Source organism: Amblyomma americanum, chromosome 1 (genome assembly GCF_052857255.1).
Source record: "Amblyomma americanum isolate KBUSLIRL-KWMA chromosome 1, ASM5285725v1, whole genome shotgun sequence".
NCBI classification, from domain to species: Eukaryota; Metazoa; Arthropoda; class Arachnida; order Ixodida; family Ixodidae; genus Amblyomma; species Amblyomma americanum.
In genome coordinates this window covers 91160562-91181756 of record NC_135497.1, presented here as the reverse complement: position 1 = coordinate 91181756, position 21195 = coordinate 91160562, and the positions used below count along the sequence as shown (strand labels likewise).

General features: G+C 50.5%; 1 protein-coding gene across 11 annotated transcripts in view; it reads right to left on the bottom strand.

Moving 5' to 3' along the window:
• The window catches only part of LOC144113214 (dual specificity calcium/calmodulin-dependent 3',5'-cyclic nucleotide phosphodiesterase 1A-like), a 533169-nt gene that overhangs the window by 81133 nt on the left and 430841 nt on the right, over positions 1 to 21195 (bottom strand). The window lies entirely within an intron of this gene.

The window sequence follows — 21195 nt, the reverse complement described above, 5'->3', positions numbered from 1 at the left end:
CCGCGTGGAGTCTGCAACGAGTGCCTCCGCGTGCTGTGTCACTCTTCCGATCTGTGCTTCGTGTTCAATTGGCCACCGACTTGTGAAGGGGCGGAGCCTAGAGTATTCAACGAGCGTCCTAAGTGAGAACGAACGCTCTGGGCCTTGGCGACAAGGCTCATCCAGTCGCTCGACGCTATGAACTTTTAATTTGTGACTGTTTGCTCTTTCTTTCTTAAAATCTGTAAATAAGTTTCTTCAAAGCGCCAGTAAACCTGTTTGTGTTTTCGTTCTCAAATGTCAGCTTCCATCCTTCCTCATCCCTTCTCCAGCCAAACAACGCTACCCTGCATCACAACATCCGGTCATGCTACCCTCTGCCCTGTAACAACGGGTGCCATCAGGTGAAAGAGAAGCGACAACTGATGATCAGCGGTGAGGCCTGAAGCCTGGGCGCCCTAACAGTTTCAAGATATGCCGTTTTCTTCGGAACCAGTTTCGCGAAGCACCTGCTGTGTTTTCTTTCCGGAGATCGACTCTCGTGACTGGAGGGCATCTGGTGAGCTGACCAGTCACGACAGCCAAGGAGAGGACGGCTGAAGCGCAGGCGAATCGGAAAACGCTCTTGCGCATGAAGACAGCATCGTGAATCTTCTCCCTGATTCGTTCCCGCCCATTTCCTCGGCCCTCAAGCGGCGAGGAGAGAGGGTCAGTGCGCCGGGAGCCCCGTTCGAGAGGTGTTTTTCGAATGGCGAGGCAGCGTCAACGAGCAAGTTGCGCCAGAGAAGCGGCGGCGGCCCAAAATAGGCGACAGCGCAAATGAGAGGGGGGACCGCGGGGCCGACTTCGCTTCGCATGCAAAAATGGGCCCGACGCGCGGCGAATCTTGGCGGCGATCGAGGGCGCTTTGTGCGACGGTGCCACGCCCTCGAGAGACACTCGAGGGGCCAGCCGAGCGAGCGTGGTAAGACAAACACCACAGCGCGCCGTCAGCGTTCCGGGGAAATCCTTTCGGCCCGTCCCCTCGCCTTGTCGCGGCGCCATTCGCTGCTCTGCAAAGGTCACCGGAGCTGCTCACGCCGGAGCACCTTTCGGCGCCACCCGCGCAGTTGCGGTCGCGAGCCGCGCGTACGCGTGAGATTTTCGCCAGGTGTACGCGAGCAGGAAGCGGGGAAAGCGAGCGTCCGTATTTTGTCGCCCACTCTCTGTACACCACCCACCATTATTTTCTTTTCCGGACTAAAAAAAAAAATCCCAGAACCATCCGTCAAATGGCTGTATAGTCAGGAGATTATAGTGCTCCACACACGTCTAAAGAGGGCCCAAACGCAGCACACTGCGGTCGGCATTTGCGACATCTTCCGTTGTCCCCACCCCCTTCCCCTCGGTGGAGCTTTGCGACGCACGAGCAGTATGCCACAGTCCCCACGAAGGCGCAGGGAGAACGGAATACAGCTGCGAGCCATGAATATGCCGCTCGTAAATGACGTCAACGCACACCACTGTCCTCCGTTCGCGCGCTCAATTGTGTGCAGGACTGTACGAATTCATGCGTTCCAACTCAATCAAATCAAATCAAATTTTTATTTCTGCCTTGAAAGGTACAGACAGCGGAGGCGTAGAAAAAGCTGTAAGATACAGCTTGACAAAGCCGCAGCCCCCTTTCGCTTGGCAGCGGCTTGACAGCAAGGCTTATAAAACAAAGGCAATCGGTGAACGTATTAACAGATATATAATAATGAAACTACAAAATAACGTGCAACGGCATTATACAATACTGAATCGACATTCGCACTCGATAAACACAGATCGATAGCAAAGAAAAAGAATAAACCTATTCAACATCTCAACGTACATAGCACGCAAATATTTTTTTGATGAACTGAAGAGGTCAAAATTTTTATATGCGTACGTTTTTAACGGGGAAGGAAGAGTGAATTGGAGGCGTTCTCTATCTGAATTTATTCGAGGAGTCGGCACTACCAAAGTCTCCGCATACCTTGTCGCGTAGCTGGCTTCTCGGGCATGTAATTCAGCAAGTTTACGTATGTAGTTTACATTCCTACGTGTTTCACGTTTAAACCGGATACTTAGACGATATTTATACAAGTTGTGAATTTTTACCACACCACCTTGTAAAAAGAGATCCGCGCTTGGAGAGTCCCAGGGGACATTGTAAATAAGACGAAGGAACTTCTTCTGTAGAATATAGATGAGTTGAAGACAGCTATCCGCGGCTGTACGCCATACTAAGTGGCAGTAGTTTAAATAGAAGTAGAAAGGGGAATTATAGAGGAGTAGCTTTATTTTTCTTGGAATAACATACCTCAGCCGACTTATGACTCCGGTTAGTTGAGCCAGCTTCGTTGCTATATGGTCCACATGGTGATCCCAAATCATGTTGGAAGAAAAAAACTACTCCTAGACATTTAATTGTTCAACCAAATCTATACACCGCGAGCTTACATTTGGATTCAGACCATTTTTGTAATTCAATCATGGTTTCATTGCATTCCTGAACAAGGAGATCAAGATCATTTCCAGTAAAAAAAAAATGCTTGTGTCGTAGATAATAAATTTCGCAGCGGAGTTAATGTCAGAGATATCATTTAGATACATATTAAAGAGTAGTGGTCCCAATATACTGCCTTGTGGGACACCAGAAGAAATACGTTTTAGTTCAGATTTCATATTGTCTATGCATACAGCTTGCTTTCTGTGCGATAGATATGATTTCAGAAGCATCTGGGTCTGTCCTAGAATACCATAACATATCATAAACATAACAGTTTTTTAGGAGTATACAGTGGTTGACTAGATCAAATGCCTTCGAAAAGTCTACGAAGATACCAATAACGAAGGCCTTCTTTTCAAACTATGTTAGTATATATTCCTTCCGTCGACCAAACCTCGTCACTCGTCCCTGCAGTAAGCCAACTGCCACGCACAAACTCAATTATCAGGGCGGGTCATAATGCGCACAAAGCGATCATTTTTTTTACGCGTGTACTGGCTTTACTTACAGACCAGTGTAATGCTGAGTAATGCGTGTTCGTAGGTGCCCATCGTGCTCACTACCGTGCAGTCGACATAAGCCGAGGTGCTATTTACTCACTCTCCCGGTGTTTTCGAAGAGAAGACTTACGAAACGTATAGCATTCGCACTAAATTGGTCGTAAGTTGTCGAGGTGTGCCGTCTACACAGTGTGAAACTTTCAGCGAGTTCCGAACGCGCACACAGAGAGCGAAAAAGAGAGAGGGAGAGACTCCCCTGCACCAGTGAAACGAGGAGACAAAAGTGCCCCGGAGATGCATCGCTACAAGCAACCGTCATGTCGATCACCATCGCGATATCTTGAAGAGCCAGTCGGAATGAAGGCGGACACAAGCTCTCAGGGCGCGGGAATTTGCCGAGGGGCGTTTATAATCGCTGTCATCTCCTTTCTTCTGGAGGACGGGGAACGCGAAAGTTTTGTTACGAGCGCGCGCACCCGTGCAGGCGGAATGAGTCGCGAGCAGCGATAATTGGTGTCCGGAGAAAAGGGCGCATGTCTGCTCCGTGTTTAGGAGGCGACTGCAGGGGTTGTATGGGGGGGGGGGGGGGGGGGGGGAGGGGGGGGGGAGGGCATGACAGGGTCCCGCAGTCTCTCGCCCGAACGTCTGTCACGCGTACTCGCGACGAGAAGACAGCGCGACAAATAAATTGCGCGATTCGCGGTGCACGCAAAGCAAGCACCGTCTTTGAGAGAGAGGGGGAACAAAAAACATTCCGCGAGCGCCATTACTATTCCTTTGTCCACTTGTAGCAAAGGAAAAAAGAGAAAGAAACCCGACACGCGTGATGCAAATATGAGCCGAACAGAAAACAAAAGAAAAAAAAAGAAGAGGAGGAGTGGTGGGGAAGGGCCAACAGTGAACGCCTGCTTAGCTCCAGTCCAAACAGAGGACAAACAAGAACGCTCTTGTTGAAACGCAAGCAAATTATGAATCAAGGAAGAGAACTATACAGCTGCTCCTGCGAGGAAATTGCTTTCATTTCATTTCAATCAGTTGTCGCGATTTCCATCTCCCGGGAAGCGCAGGCGGCGCGAAACAAAAAAACAGAGGAACGGCGACGCAGAAAAAGAAAGGAAAAGGTGAAAAAAAAAGAAGAGAAACTACACTCCCGCACGCGCTCATTTGCATACATACACATTTTCGCGGCTGTTGTCGTTGAGAGGACGAAAACAACACGGCCAAGGACAACGACGGAGCGAGGCGTTCCATCACAATTCTAATGAAGAAAGCACCGGTCACCCTTGCAAGCGCTCAAGGCCAAGTTGGAATTCCGAGAAAGAGTACGGCGTAAGCGGGATCCCAGCAACAGAGTAAAAAAAAAAAATCGCTCTTGGTGTTTCCTAAGTCGGGGTCGGCGGGACTAATGAGAAAGAAGGGTTTATTCCGAGCATTATATATTTGGCACCTACGCGAAAATTGAGAATTATAGCGGCAAGGGCATTTGGACGTATAGCGAAAATGTAACGGCCAGCTCGAATGAATGAACAAAAACAAAGCCAAAACGCTCGGAACGGTCGCCCTGTGAGCAAACTCGGCTGCTTGAAATCACCTTCGCACATCGGCGCGTAGTTTCGGTTCAGTTATATCACTTCGCAGCGTCTAATCACCCCCCATGCAGCCCATTTTGCTCTTAGCCGGCAGACACCCGAGGTCTGGAGAAAGATAACTATTCCCATGCGAACTGAAGGAAAGCAGGAAGATTCCCGTCGCTGTAATCGCTCGAAAGGAGACGATGAATCTGTGCACCTGGCCCAAAAGACGTAGAGCGCCAGGGGGGGGGGGCAGAAGTTAAGTGTGAATGGCGGCCATCTTGACAGAGGAACTACGAATGCCGACAACTTGCGCTCATAATCGTGCTTTAGGAAGCGCGGGTTGATTGCTACAGCGCTGAGTAGTGGTGTTTACTGCTTTAAAAGGCAGGCTAACAAACAGAATAGACGCGCTCGACGTGATGGACGCATTCAACACGCGATTTATCCAGTGGAATTGCCGCCGGCAAGATGCCACTATGAGCTCTCGATATCTGCGTTTAACGGGTTTTTACGGTTGACGTCACTTTGCGCGTTTTCTTTTCTGTCGAAAGTGCATTGCATAGGTAAGTGACACAAAAATGGCACAGATTTGAGACAATACAGTGACCGCACATAACAGCTAATATATTTGAACTGTAAGTTTCACAAAGCGAAGAACATTTTCTCGACTTGGGTAATTTAGTGCGGCAGAACACACCGCATTGCAGCATGCAACGTGATGGAGAACTAAACTATAGTAAAGACAGCAAACGTATCAACGACTGAAAATGGTGACCTAACTAAAGAAGTGTGGCGAACGTCAAGCCGACGAATAAGCGAGCTGCGTGAGGAATCATACAAACAGGTCATGCATACAGAACTATCAAAACGCCTTTGCTTCACCGAAAAATGAACATGGATTACATCGACCAGATACGTGCGTCACGCAGACACACGCAGCTTCGGTTCACACTATTTTCGGTTCACACAACGTTTCGGTTCGAAACATTTGTCTGAAACGCCACCAACGAAGCACCTCCGTAAGCGCAATAAACGAGCTACGTTACTGGTTCGGGCTAATTAGTGCTGAAACGCGGTAAGGGCTATACAGAGCGGAAGGAATTGTCTTGTACCTCCTGCGTTCTGTAACCCGTTCTGCAAACGAGCGCTACGCAGCGTCCAGCGAAGCGAAGTAGATAAAAATGGCTCTTACGGTTGACACGTTACCTCAGACGAGAGAGTATCCCATGTGCACTGTGCAAAGCTTGCTAAACATGCGTCTCTTCTGGTGCGTGGTTGTTGCTAGCCGTCGCCTGTGGCGTCACTACGCACACTTTGTGGAGCCTCTCGTCGGGAGTAAGAAGGCTGCTCTTCAGGGACGACAGCAAAACATTTAAAAAAATATAAAGAAGGCAGGGACACTGATAAGCTGGAGCGTGCGTGCGCTGCGCACAACTAACGATCGAAGCTTTCAAGATGTCACTGAAGCCAGCCGCCTGACTGGGAAAAGAACACGGCGCGGAGCTTTTGGCGCCAAATTGAATTAGCCGCACGCGTGTGCTTCAGTCATTCAATCAGGCCGAAAAAGAAAACAGACAAACTGCAGCGAAAGAAAGTGGGAAAATCCCTTCGATACAGTTTTTCCCACCGGGCTTCCGGGCTGCCCGCTTAGGGCTCCTGTGACAGGACGAGAGGGGGGTGGGGGGGGGGGGGGTACCCCCCACCGACCAGTGTTGCGCCACGCTTGGGGCTGTGTATGGCCAGATGCCCGCTGTGTTGCCGGGTCTGCGGCTGCGGCTTTAGTCCAAGCCAGGAGAGAGAGAGCGGCGGCAGATCGAGCTGAACGGCTGCGAATCGCTTGATCACTACACGAAGTGTTTTCATGAGTCGCCGGCGCGTAGTACCAGCACAACACAGATAAGCGGCTGGTACAAGTGCCTTTCGTCAAATTTCGCGCAGCCAAGTAAACGTAATCGAGAAACACGCACGCACGCACGCACGCACGTACAAACTGCTGAGTAGATATGTCGCAGAAACACCTAACAGCAGATGCACATGTTCATGCCCCTATAGCTTCCGCAGCAGCCATCAAATGCAGTGAGGTAGTGCTGCATACGTTCCGCGTGACAAGCTGCCGCAATCGGTTGGCATTTATTTAGTAGTAGTAGTAGTAGTAGTAGTAGTAGTAGTAGTAGTAGTAGTAGTAGTAGTAGTAGTAGTAGTAGTAGTAGTAGTGGTGGTGGTAGCAGCGGTGGTGAAACACTTTATTTAAGAGCAAAAATAACGTGCTCAAAATGTTCCTCCCCTACAAAACCAGGCCGAGCCGACCCTCTAAATGAGAGGAAGCCAGCAAGGTATGCTAGCAGATGACTGCGGACGAGGGAGGAGGTAGAAAGGGGACTGAAGAGCGAAAAACAACTGTAGGAAAAACGGTGCGCGAGATCGCCGTAGAGTTCAGCGCAGTTAGGGCAGGAGGGGAGGGCATAGCCAGCTCCCAATCCTATCGCCACTTCGGGCAGAAGCTCGCCGCTCTCCTTGTCCCACACCTCCACCTCTTTATTTCCCGATCTCATACCCTTGGTAGAATTCAGAAAAACAGGCTCATTACACCAGCAGGATTGATAGATTTTTTACGTTGCATGCAAACCGACCCTGTGGCCAATTAGAGGATCCGTAGAGGATGGCTCTGCATACATTAATCCCCCCCCCCCCCCCCCCTGATATCGAAGTCAGCAACCGCGTGCCCGTCGTGACACCGTGACCCCCGAGTAACCCCGGCAGGTTACTCCACTGAGTGGCGGGTGAGCCACTCAGCACGCAGCTGGTATACAATCAGCGCATCACGCCGTGTTCATGCTGGCATAGGGCTTCCCAGAACTCTGAGATTTTTTTCAATTAGACCATGGAAATCTGAGTGCTGCGCCGTGAAACGCATTCAAGGCTTTACATACTTAACTGGAACGCGCTTTCTGAATGGCTCATGCTCCGGAGGGATTCCACGAATTTCTAGTTAACTCATGTATACAGCGGTGGCTCAGTGGTTATGGTGCTCGGCTGCTGACCCGGGAGACACGGATTCAATCCCGGCCGCGGCGGTCGCATTTCGATGGAGTGAAATGCTAGAGGCCCGTGTACTGTGCGATGTCAGTGCACGTTAAACAACCCCAGTCGGTCGATTTTTCGGGAGCCCTCCACGACAGCGTCCCGTGCCTGAGTCGCTTTGGGACGTTAAACGCCTTAAATCATAAACCTATTCATGTACACACTTGGCACCGTCAAATTTCGCCATGTGGTGGTTAGTTCTGTCTGCTTGCAATTTTGTTTTTGTATCAGCACGGCTCAAGCATGGCCCTGCGTGTTCTGACCATAGTTTCTTACTATTAACTAGGGGGAAAGCTGCCGGCGCTGCACCTGAACCTCCATGGGCGCGCAAAGCATCAGGGGGCGATGAGCTACTTGGTGCGGAACAGTAGGTTTTTTTTTTTTTAGGAGCACAGAGTGGCGTTACTGAGCTGTCCCATTCCGTATCCACGGCGCGCTCCGCGCGCAGACGACTTCGGCGTAAAAGTAGTGTGCAAAAGCCATAGTAGCGAAAACTCAACAGCACACGACGCCAATAAAATATTTTTTTTTGTTTTCCGAAATGCTGTGGAAAAACCTATTAAAATATTGAACCGACAACATTTTTTTCAAAAACATATTTATTTTCAAAAGTGCGCCTGCTAAGCACGAAATATTGGCTTTTGTGGTCTGCAATGCTTGGCCAATAGGAGAGCAAGCCATTGCTTATTTTGAGCAAAATTTGCATTTACATGCTTTTCTGCTCGTTTGTTACAATTTGTAGACAGGATATTGAATGATAGGACATTCTTAATTATCGAACAACGTTTGTTTTTTCATTATTTTTTGGCCAAAAGTTGTAGTTCTGCAGTCGGTGTTACTACTAATGAATAATAATAATAATTGGTTTTTTGGGGAAAGGAAATGGCGCAGTATCTGTCTCATATATCGTTGGACACCTGAACCGCGCCGTAAGGGAAGGGATAAAGGAGGGAGTGAAAGAAGAAAGGAAGAAGAGGTGCCGTAGTGGAGGGCTCCGGAATAATTTCGACCACCTGGGGATCTTTAACGTGCACTGACATCGCACAGCACACGGGCGCCTTAGCGTTTTTCCTCCATAACAACGCAGCCGCCGCGGTCGGGTTCGAACCCGGGAACTCCGGATCAGTAGTCGTAGCGCCCTAACCACTGAGCCACCGCGGCGGGGCCTACAATTGTTCTCGGGAACATTTTGCTCCCGGGAGCATTTTGCGCGCTATAGGATGACGGCTTCACAGTGGTAGCCAATAGAACATTCTCGCTGTCTGGTTGGTGCATTCTAGATAGGAATGGCGAACGCAAAAAAAAAAGGCAACATAACGTAGTGGATGCAACACAGGCTCGCTGCACGCACGGACTGCACGGCGCAGCTCGTGCAGTGGTTTGACTGCAGCCAGTTTTTTTCTCCAGCATGAGAGGAGAAAATAATAACGCCAAACTTCCTTCCAGATTCACGAACTATCGCTGGTTCATCTTGCCCCCTGCAAAGCACAGAGTACTACTCAGATGGAAAGAAACGCGAACAACCCGGCGCCAACACGCTCCGCTGTTTCAATTTTTTTTTTCATCACGCTTTTACTTCGGTGATAGCAAAAAGACCTTAGACTCGTCCATGATACATTCTAGGACGACTCTAACGTCTTTTTCGTACCACACAGGTAAAAGCGCGATGAAAATAAATTCTAACAGCGGGGCGTGTTGGCGCCGGGTTGTTCGCGTGTCTTTCCATCGAAGTAGTACTTTCATTCATTTTCAGCAGAGAGAATTTAATTTCTTTGGGTAGATTGAGTATTAAATACGCGTACAACTGCATTGGAGGTGAGCAGTGCAGCAAGACCGGCCTAAAATCATTTCCTTGTGCTCTACGTAAACGAATTTAACCGCTTTAAAAGCTTCGAGCACCCCAGTTCTCCAGTTCCTGGGAGTCTTGTGAACTCTGACGTAATTTGATTTCCGGACAAGATAAAGAAACGCCGCTGCCCAGTCACATCTTTCCTTCATTACAAGTGTCGAGGAAGCTGAACGCGTTTTAAGACGCGCCTGCGACCAACGTCGCGGCTGCATTGACTGCAATTAGGCGAAAATCCCTTTGCAGGGGGCCGTATAGAAAGCCACCTACAAGAGCAGAGCTGATAATTCATTTTAACGTTACAAAAAGCGTTATAAGCGAGTTTTGTTTCTCTAAATTCATGTTCCACAGTAAATATAGTGTAAGCTCAATTGGGGACCATATAGTTTAGCAGTTGCGGCACCCCTGCTCAAGTCAGAGGGAAGAACGCGACAGCACAGGCAGAGCGTCTGACGTCCATTTTGCGCTGCAGATTGCAAAGAAGGACGAAGAGCTTATTGGCTTTGGAACACTATAGACAGTCAATATAAATTTGCTCACTAATAAGTATTTTCTCATTCTTCGTGGCCTTTCTTTTTAAAACGTTTTATTCCGCTTTCAGAGTGCATTTTCTACATCCAACATAAGCCATACTTGCGCGGGCTAATCACATATGACGACACGATTTCTGAGTCGCAAAACATTTAGCGTTAATTTACTCTTGCAATAGTGCGCTGCGCAAAGTGTCCTTTTGAACGGGAGAGCAAAAAGCGGAACTTTGCCAACACGGAAGAGCTTATTAGACTACCTCCAAAGCGGACAGCAAAAATTACTTCGAGGTGCATAACCTTTCCCAAACGGCCTTGCTGTTATTACAGGCCGCTCGGTCAAGGTAAAACAAAGCGGCGCCAGAATTATCGCGCCCAAAGAGTCCAAGTCGCTTAAATTAGCTTTGTGTCGGTACAGGCGTTCCTGACGCGCTTAACCGTTTTCAGAGGACGAGTCCGACATTCGACGGGCTGCCATAGCCTGTTCTTCACACGTGATAATCGCTCCCGTCAACTTGCGTTACATCTTTGCGTGGCGAACTCCGCGCAAGCTAATTTGGAGTTAAGCCTTTTTTTTCCCTTTCCGGCTTTCCGTAGGCGGAGTAAAAAAATAAAGAGGACTTTTTTTTTCTTTTTCCCGTATACGTTATATTGGTTGCAGAAATATCGCGAAAAGTTCACCGGGCAGCTTTTGGCGCCAGATTTTGCGTTTCTTGCGGATTAGCGGCAAGTAAGCACGGTTGCGCGGAGGCAGCGCCACAGTTTAAAAAGCTAAGAAACGTTTTAAATGCCAAAGAATTGGCGCGAAAGCCTATTTCCTGGGAATTTCAAGGTTGCCATTAAAGTAAAGGAAACGAAAAGAGAGAAGAAAAACAAGAAAATTGAAAGCGAAGGTGCAACAATGGCCGAGAGGAATTTGCAAGAAAATGGCAATTTTGCAAAGAAGGAAGCAATGCAGACTCTCTGCGGACGAGTTTCTTCGCACTACAGTTTATCTTTTTTTTTTTCAAAACGCAGTACGTATTTTTTTCTTTACTTGGTGTGTATACATTATGCATTCCAGATTTTTTTTTTTTTTTTGCTAGTTGGACTCGATCACTGTTCACCACCGCCGCTGAAACGCAGCGGAAAGTTTCCTTCTTTTGGCAGATTCTCTCGCAAAGTGTTTTCTAAATTACGCGGAAATTTCCGCCCGAACGGAAGACGTCTACGTTACTTGTTCTGGTTTGTTCTATAAACGAGACTCTTTGCAGTTGGTTTCCCAGAGAAAGGAGTCCCACTCCCTAGATGCGAGTTCCGCTTTTCCTGTTTACCGCATCCCGCACCCCCCCCCCTTTTTTTCCCCCTCCATTTTTTTTTTCGTCTGCAAAAGTGAAATTTTGCCCAGGTCATTTCTTTGTTTCCTCTGTCAACACCCTTATTTTTCTGAGAGGCGCCGAGTTGTCTTCTGCCTGCAGCGAACACCCTTAAATTATCATTGCCGTTTACTAGAACAAAGAAAAGAAAGAATAAACTCTGCGCGCACATCGGAGCGGAGAAAAATAAGTGTATACCGCAGCTTACTCCTTGAACCAGGGAGGGCGCGCGTCGCCAAGCGAAGCGCATGATGCGGACTGCGAACGGAGAATCGTAGAGAGATAACAAGATACGTACAAGACGCCTACATACATGCGCATTGGAAACGAAGAAAATAAAAAAAAGAGGGAGAAAGTAACAGCAGGAAACACCCGGGACGAAAACCAGGGACGCCAAGGGAGCGCGGTAAACTCGGAAGTACAACACAAAACGACAACGCGCCGCTCAAAGAGATCGGCCCGCAGATCGCGCGTTGGAAGAGCCATCGGGGCAGAAATTACAGGATCGCGGAGAGATCGTTTGTGCAACTTGGAGCTTTTTCCAGGGATTGCTTTTCGCCCACCTTTCGTTTATTCGGGCCGATCGGGCGACGGCGAGGTTTCCTTGCCCCCCCTCTCCCCCACCTTTTTTACTCGTATATATGCTGGATGAGGAGGGGGTTCGGAGGGTGAAGACAAGTACAAGCTCGAGACGTGTCGCGCGCGAGCACGACCGCGAGGAAAAGAAAAAGAAGTCTGCCGCCTCGCGGCGCCGTTATTGCAAATGGTCGACATTCTTCTCGGTCCTTAGTCGTCGGGGGCTCGACTGCGCCCTCCTTTTATGCTAAGAGTCTCGTTTTTTTTTTCTATTCTTCCGTGCGTCACTCGGAGCGACACGGACGCTCTTGACGGTCGTTGAACGCAATCTTCGTTGAATTTAAGGGGGAGCTTGCTTACGCCAACAAAAACTAAAAACGAAAAAGAAAGGCATCGACAAAAGGAATACACTACGTCACAACACGAGTAGTATTTAAGAGAGCGCCGACTACCGGCGAGTAGCGGAAATTACTTATAATAAACCGGGATGCATAGCATCGGTCTCTGCAACAGCCTATTGTTTTTGTCTCTTCTCTACCCCCCCCCCTTTTTTTTTTTCAATATATCTTCCTGGAAGATTTGGCTCCTTCTCTTTCACTTCTAATCGGGTTTATCCCTGGCAAATCTTCGCTGGTGCAGGCTCTCTCACATTTTTTTTTACCAATTATTCTCGGAAAGGACAGTTCCATGATTATTGTTCGAGGCTCACTAAAAGCACGGCGCCACTGCGATACTTTGAAGGCAAATAGCGGAACTCGGAACGCGGTCACACGCCTGCGGCGGCACCGCGACTGTACCCACATTGACCGTAGATGCGGCACGCCCGAACAGAGCAGCGATTAATGAGGGGCAGTCAGTGGCCACCGGGGGGGGTCACCGCGGGAAAAAGCGCCATTCGACGGGCACCGCCGGCCGCATCGGGGGTGGGCCCGTTCGACGCAGGTCCACGAATGAACGCAGCGAACCTAAGTACGCTGCGGTGCTCTACGTGCTTGGGCTGCTCTTCCAGTGACAAGACACGCAAACAGAGGGAGAGCGGCAGGCCTCACAACGCCTCCTTTTGTTCAGGGCCCGCACCGCACAGGACCCTTGTTAAACTACGCGGAGTACGCTCACAAACGCATAACAGCGTCGTTTTATGAATGCCTCTGCGAGAGGAGATCACCGCCGTGCGCGCGCGCCGTTGTTCCCACAAGAGGGGAGACGAGACACGGGCGCGCCGGCGAACGGGATAACTTAAAAGAGCTGCTTTGAAGACGCCGTGAATGAGCGAGGTTGAAGAACAGAAAGGAGAAGCGGAGAAAGTGATTTCAGGTGAAAGCAGGCGCCTAACTGAGCGCTTTTGCTTTGCCGCTTCAGCTGCGCAGATGAACTAGTGGCGTTGCGCGTGTTTTTGTAATGCGAAAGCATTAGTCCTATTACGAGAAAAGCAGGCGGCGTGGGTCTGTGCGTGTGCACTCACAGATGGTACAGAAAATTCCTGCGATGGCAACAAAAATAGGGTGACGTCATTAAGCGGCCGTAGTACGCACACAGTAAGCCGAGCACCGCCACTTTAGGAAATCCTACAGACGTCGTTCGTCTATACTTACTCGCCACTGGCCGACCTGCATGTGGTGCCGGTTTTCCGGGCATTCCTACCAAAATTGTGAAGCAACCGTTTGTCGTAGAGCGTTCCGGGTGGTGTCATACCATTTCTCGTTGAATATAACTTACATCTTCTAGTTAAGTTTGGGGATATCTTGAGACAGGAATTCTAACCGACGACATATGCACCTTAAATTGTACGCCTTCCCATAGTTTCGTATCAAAGTTGTGATGCAACCGTTCGTCGTACAGCGTTCAGGGTGTTGTCATACGCGCTCGTGTGTGTGTGGGTGCCGCCATACACCGCGTCACAGAAATAACTTTAATGCATGTCGAAACATTACGCGTAAACAATGCACACAGGGACTGGTTTGGTTTGGTTTATGGGGGTTTAACGTCCCAAAGCGACTCAGACTATGAGAGACGCCGTAGTGAAGGGCTCCGAAAATTTCGACCACCTGGGGTTCTATAACGTGCACTGACATCGAACAGTACACGGCCCTCTAGAATTTCACGTCCAACGAAATTCGACCGCCGCGGCCGGGATCGAACCCGCGTCTTTCGGGCCATCAGCCGAGCGCCATAACCACTCAGCCACCGCGGCGGCTACGCAGGGACAGTAAAGCTCTCGCATTCCCACGCGTAAACAGTCTTAAGTGTCTCTGCCGATTTTTTTTTTGTTGTCGTTGTTCCCATTTAGAGCCTGCGAGTGGAGCGGGGCTGCACTTGCACGACGCCGATTTTCGCACGCCCATGCGTCACATTATCCATGCTTTCAACTTCCTTGCGCCATGATTTTGCTTTACACGCTTATTACGACATCGCGGAAGTCAGGTCGCACATTTGAAGGAACAAGTACGCTCATCGCTCGCAAGATTGCAAAATACACTTCACCCATTCCCAGGTAGCACCGAAACATTACGATAATGTTACATTTTTGCAACGGTCAAATGTTACTTCAATGCACTGAATGTCCTTTTTCTAATGTTACTGTAATGCACATATAAACGTTAGGATAACCTTCCCCGAATATTAATAAAATATATCAACAACATAAAGGTAACATAAATGTAACATTCTCGAAAATGGTGAAGCAGCCCTCCACAAGCATGCAGACCCGCCAGTTGTGCTGGCACACAACTTACAACGCTTTGCAAGAACCAGCAATGAGGGCGACACTTCAGTTCCACTACACAGCACAGCATGCAACTCGTATTTACTCGCCTCCGAACGGATATTATGGAGTCAAGCTTTTTCCCCGTTACTGAAGGATGTTCCATGAATGATAGTGGCGGATGAGAAAACTAATAACCAAAGTTTTCTGACAAAATAATGGGGCTGTGCATGCAGCCTATGGCGCGAGTACTATCTAAGAGATGTGGTTACAAAGTAGTGCTAGTTGAAAAACATCTTTACTGCAAGAACAGTGGGAAAACTTGTGGAACTTGGTGCAGGAAATATATTTGGAATGTGGTTCTGTAGTTATGACTCTAAAATTATAATAAAGTTTCGATGATTATATTAAAACAATGATTGTTTACAGCGTTACAAAGCGCTTTTTATTTAACACACGTTATATGTTAATTTTAATGTTAATCGACGGTTACAGTGGAACAAGCAACATTACTGTAACTTACATACAATTTTTACAACACTATTTTAATGTTCGGTGCTAGCTGGGTTCCCCCCGTCAGTTTCCTTATGTTCTCCATAATCCCTAACCGGCCTCTAGAACTGAGCAAAAGAAGAGACGTATTAGCTTTAGGCGAGCAGGCCCGCAAGAGCGTATGGTTCTAACAGACTGGTGTCTCGCGGAGCCTGCCCGCAAGCCAGACGCGGCGAGGCGCGTCACGTTCGCCGCGCAGTCGATTTCTTTGCGGGGCGAGCAGAAACCGCACCTCGCGGCATCATCGCGCGGGGAGGGGGTGTCGGCCACTCGTCTCCTTGCCGCAGAGGCAGCGCGGCAATCTTTTACGGCCAGACCAGCCGGAGGCGAAGACGGGTGGGCAGCCGGCGGCTTGCGCCACCCGGTCCGAACACAATACCGCGGCGGCCCGTGGTCGATAGCGGCGGGTCTGCCCTCCGCGCGTCTCTCTTCCGCGATGAACCGCCGCGCTCGCGTTGCCTCGCAGCGGGGGCGACGGCAGCGCGCCAACTCACGTAACCATGAGCCAGCGGCCGCCGCAGGCGCTCATCAAGGCGACGTTTTGTTTCCGCGGGGCGCGATTAATCTCCCAGCAAGAGCCGGCGCGCCGCAGTATATATGTACAACGGCGGCGGGCGCAAGACCGGAGGCGTCGATAACTGACCCGTCTCGAGGAACACGCGCTCTCGCGCGCGCTTAGGAAGAACGAGAGAAATAAAAAGCAAATGGAATGTAAATGACGTCAGAGGGTGGTGGTGGCAGCGGGGGCGCACGCCGCTTCGTCCCTTCTGCTGCCCCTGTTTCGCGCTAGAGCGGGGGTATGGAAAAAAGGGAGAGAAAAAAAAGGAGAGAAAACGGAAGCTCGAAAGTTCGTTGACCCAGCACCGCGCGCTCCTCTTCCGCTTTTGTTTAAATTGGTCGCGCTGGCCGCTCGCGCTCCTTGTTTCAGACTGTAGCTCGCTCGGTGTTCCTTTCGCTTTTGGACGCCATTTTATCAGCTTGTTTGCTTCCTGCCTCTCTCCCCCTCCGTCTGTGTCCTCCTGTCGAGCTTAATAGGGGGACATGCAAAGGTGATCGTTATCTCGACAAACTTGGTAGTGGGACGCTCGCATTTTATGTCGCTGTCTCCTTTCCCCCGCCCCGCTCTCTCGCTGCAGGGGCCCCGGTGTTCTGTGCGTCGGAACTCCGCGAAAGAAGGGCCCGGGCCTTACAGACGCTAGTGCGGCCGCCACCGTTGCAAGGAGGACAGACTGGGAAAGAAGAGGGAGGACATAAAAATAAGTTAAAGGTGGGTACACGGGCCCCCAAAATCAGATGCAAAGGAATGAGCAGGCACGCACGATGGAATAAGGGAGGGAGGGGGGGGGGGGGGGCGAGTAAGGGGCATCGATCGCCGCCGCCGGGCAAAAGCACTCACGTGCCGCGGCGTCGCGCGTGAGGCCGGCTAGCGTCACGTTCCCAGGGCCGCCGCGGCGCAAGCCCCAGGTCCCTGCAAGCAGACCGGGACCCGGGCCCGACTGGCCGTGTTCGGCAGTGCTCGCTGCGTCGCTAGCGCGTCGTGGGCGCTAGAGTAATGAAGGCCGTCACCTCTCATAACGCGTAGGCCGCCCCCCAGTTAAAACCAATCGAGGGGAGGAGGTGGCTTTCCGGAGAGACAGAGAGGGAAAGGGAGGCTTCGCTGGAGAATTAATGGGCACCCGCCACCCGTGTGCCCGGAGACCGGCGCAAAAATTTGCGCCCCGTTCGCCGTGAAAGGGATGATGGGTCGGCGATGGCGTAAAATGTGATGCGTCTGCCGCCGCCCCCGCGAACCCGCGCGCTTTGCGGGCGACAGCCACAGAGAGGAGGAGGAGGAAGGAAAAGCAGAGGGAGAGAGATGGCCGTGTGCGAGGGACTACGCGACTAACGAGGGAAAAATGATACAGCCCCGAGTGCGCAGAGAAAAAAAGGCGGGGCACCTTGTTAGCGGTGCAGGGAGAATCAGGCCTCGGGACGACCTGGAAGGAGGAGGGAATAAGGACGCCGAACACCGGAGTTGGGAACAAAGGGAAAAATGCAGGGAGCGAAAAAGGAAACGCCTCATTATGAACCGGAGCGCCCTCACGTACCGAGCTCGGTTTCGTAAGTCTAGAGAGAGAGAGAGAGAGAGAACACAAAAAAAGCATTTGCTCAGATTGTCAGACCATCATCTTTCCCTGGAACAAGTGCGGTGTACGCTCCGGGTGAAATACAACTAAACAGCTTACGTTAATTTTTGTTTGTTTGTTTGTTTTCGCCCCTTAAGGAGTCGCGGGAAGCTGAAGCGAACTACGTGCGCTCCTTTTTTTTTCCCCCTCACTCAGCGACGTCTGAAGCGAATGTGGGTCACTGCATTCGGAGGCCGAGCGATCAGCGAACGGAGTTCACAAAAGTCAGCCAGCCTGGTTGCGCACCTTGTCGAATGGCGCCACCGAATGCCGCACCAAACAAAGGCCATAGCGAAGTACACACGACTGGAGTTCGTAAAGGGGAAATAATATGTACGTCTTTACTAATCCTCACACCACTAGCAAGATGAGATTGAAACATGGACTTCTCCGTCTATTTCGTGCGAATTAATGAATGAACATAATCCACACCTTCCAATCGTTGCAGAATCAGGCTTACAAACAAAGAAAAGCCCTACAATACAACGCGGTGACGCGAACGCATTGGCTTTTGCCACTTACAAGTTTGATATGATGACGTGTAAGAAATCCATCCCATAAAGTCGTTGCTCGCGTCGACCAAACTTTGAGAACTGGGCAACAAATGCCGACCGTACCAGCTTAGTGCGTTACTGCATCACGGCAAAAGTTTTCACAGAGCACCCATTCGGATACTAAGAGCCAGCATAAAATGTACTTGTCGCCGCATATGAAGCTGAAACAAAGTAATGGTCCTGAAGACAACAGCAGCATTATAACCAGCATCCCAAACAATGCTTGAAATTTTTGACTGAGTCTTAGAAGGCTAGCGAAGAAGCATCGATCGATCAGTCAATCAAACAATCAATCAATCAATCAATCAATCAATCAATCAATCAATGATAATACGTTATCATGCAAGAAACTGCCTTTCATCCCCAAACCTGTGTTTGAGGGAAGGGGGTGTAAGAAAGACGGAGACGTCGTAGTGGAGTGCTCAGAATTGCTCTCGACCACCCACACGCGCACTGGCATCAGACAGGGCACAGGCGCCTTTTGAATTTCGCCTATTTCGAAATGCGACCACCGACCGCAGTGACCGAGAATCGACCTCATGCTCAGCAGCCGAACGCCGCAACCACTAAGCCATTAACCAGCCTCGCAAGCCTCTCGGGGAAAGGCTTACAAATGGAAGTAAATCCATACAGAGCTGTAGCAGTGCGTTTCTGCAGGAAACACGCCAATTAAAAAAAGGACCACAAGAACAAGCAAGCAAGCAAGAAAAGAAATTGTTAAAGCCACCGTGACGTTGCTAGCCCATGGTCTTTGGTTCTTGCGGAAAAGTGTATATTCTCTGCATTATACAGTTGTACTACGGTCCAATGAGTAGCAGAATAGGCGGCTCAAAAGATCACAGTCAAGAGTCGCACTCCGCACGGGTGGGCTTGAGAGGGGTCTGAAAACTTTAAATTTGACGCAAACACCAAGAATAGATAGCGCGTCAGCAACAGCCACGACACCCGCAAGGGCATTATTGCCACCTACGAAGAAAGATTAAGACAGAACGAACCCGTGCACGCACGCACGCACGCACGCACGCACGCACACACACACACACACGCACGCACGCACACACACACACACACGCGCACACACACACACACACACACACACACACACACACACACACACACACACACACACACACACACACACACACACACACACACACACACACACACACACACACACACACACACACACACACACACACACACACACACACACACACACACACACACACACACACACACACACACACACACACACACACACAATGAGCCATAGCCAGGGCGGAAATGTCAAGGATGTTCGGCTCTCAGTTTTCACCGAGCATCGCGCGAACTTACACAATGAAATAAATAAACTTCATCAACAAAAAAAACACGAAAAGGTCCAAGAACAGAAACCATTACGTCGCAAACTCCCAGCCCGCTCCAAAGATAGAAGAATCGGTCATGCTATAGCGCCAGAAATAAAGACACACGCAGATGAACCTTGGGACAAGAGAATGCAAGCGGGGTCCCGAACGCGGGTCCGGGGATAAAGATATTCGACGCTGAAACGCTTTCTGCGCCTCGTATTCGCTCGCCGCACCATCGAAGAGCGCGCGCACCGAAAAGGACGCCTAGCGCTCCGAGCGAAGAGCTGCAACGGCGGCCCGAAAGCGTGGGCTACTGCAGCTGAAGTAACTGCAGCGCAAAGCGCATCGATAAACCGTAACGCCTGGGGGATTTACAGGCCGTGCGCGCGGAGCGGCGAAAAGCACGCGCGGAGCGCGAAATAAGAGGCAGAGCGGCAGAGAAGATTCGGGATGCTGCGGACACACGAGACAGCGAGCAGAGCCAAAGCACGCGCCGCGACGCGAAGAGGCAGAAGAAACGCGATCGAAGGAATAGGTCGCGGCGAGCACTGCAGGACCGTTGCCACGACAACCGAACAGGGCTCGTGCACAAATGCCTGTACGGCGCGGGACCCGATTCCCGCCACCCTGGACCTGCTCCCCTTTTCCTGCATACTGGCCGCCGCAGAACGGACGATCGGGCCAGGCCTCGAGCGCGGACAGACAGCGAAGCGAGCAGCAGCGGGAATGGAAGGAACAGTGCAGGACAGAGCTAAACAGGCAGAAAAGATTCCGCCGTGTAGGACGGAGGGAAACAGAGCGAAGATGGGGCAACCAGCAAAGGAAGAGCTCAGTGCGGACGCGAATTCCCGGCGGAGAGCAAGTTTCTCCAGAAGGAACCCGCAGCTATATGGGACGGCGGGTACATAGTATACTACTACTATACGCGTACACGCATCTATATTTACAGAGCGTGCGGTCCCTCCGACGTCCTCATCTCTCTCGCGGCTCAAGGCGTGTTTATTTTTACAAGAGCAGTTGCGTTTCTCCACTCTCCCGCAGGATCCTCTCTCCATTATGTATTGGCCCCTCAATGAAAGTTGTTTTGCGGGGATAAACACGACCGATATCCCTGGGGATCCCACGGTTTTTTTCCCCGGCCAGTCGGCGCGCAAAACAAAGCGCAAACCAATTAGGCTCGGATCGACGCGGACGGTCATCGCGCGTTGTCCGGGCGCCGAAAATTAGCCCGGGAAGAGATCCGTTCCCGCCCGGCCGCCGAGGAAGGCTGCTGTATCGGTAAACGCCGGCCGCCCGCAAGAAACCGAAACCGGCCAGGAGAGCACCGGGCTCGTGTTGACCGGTGGTCCAGCCGCTAATAGAAGCATTTTTTTTTTATGGCGACAAACGTTCGCGGAACTTTCCGTGGGATCAAGACCGGAGTCGCGCTAAGCTCCTGGTCACACGGTTGACGATTTAATCGTCAGCAGGGGTGTCACTGCCACATGTAAACAACCGCGAACTACTCGCAGACGCTTCGTGCATCAGCCCACCGTGTGACCGCAACACGTGACTTTAATGTGTCTAAAACCCAGGTCACTTGCTTCCGCCGGTCAGTCGGTCAGACCAACGCAGGGATGACTTGGGTGGACCCCAAACATTTCGTAGTCAGTGTGAAGAACGTGGGCTTAAGCGACAGTGTTTGAAGCGTATATTCGTTTTTCTTTTTGAAAAAAAAAAAAAACCGGGAAGAAGAATCGGGCATTTGCGGGGACCGCACAGTGCATGAAAACCTGGGATCATCGTGGAAATAAACATTTCACAGCAGCATGGCAATGATCCACCAAAGCTGCTGCTGTGCATGTCGCGAATGCTGCGAATGGCGAGGGATATTTTTCACCTGCAGCTCAGCAACATTGAAACAAAAAATGCATTTACCTTC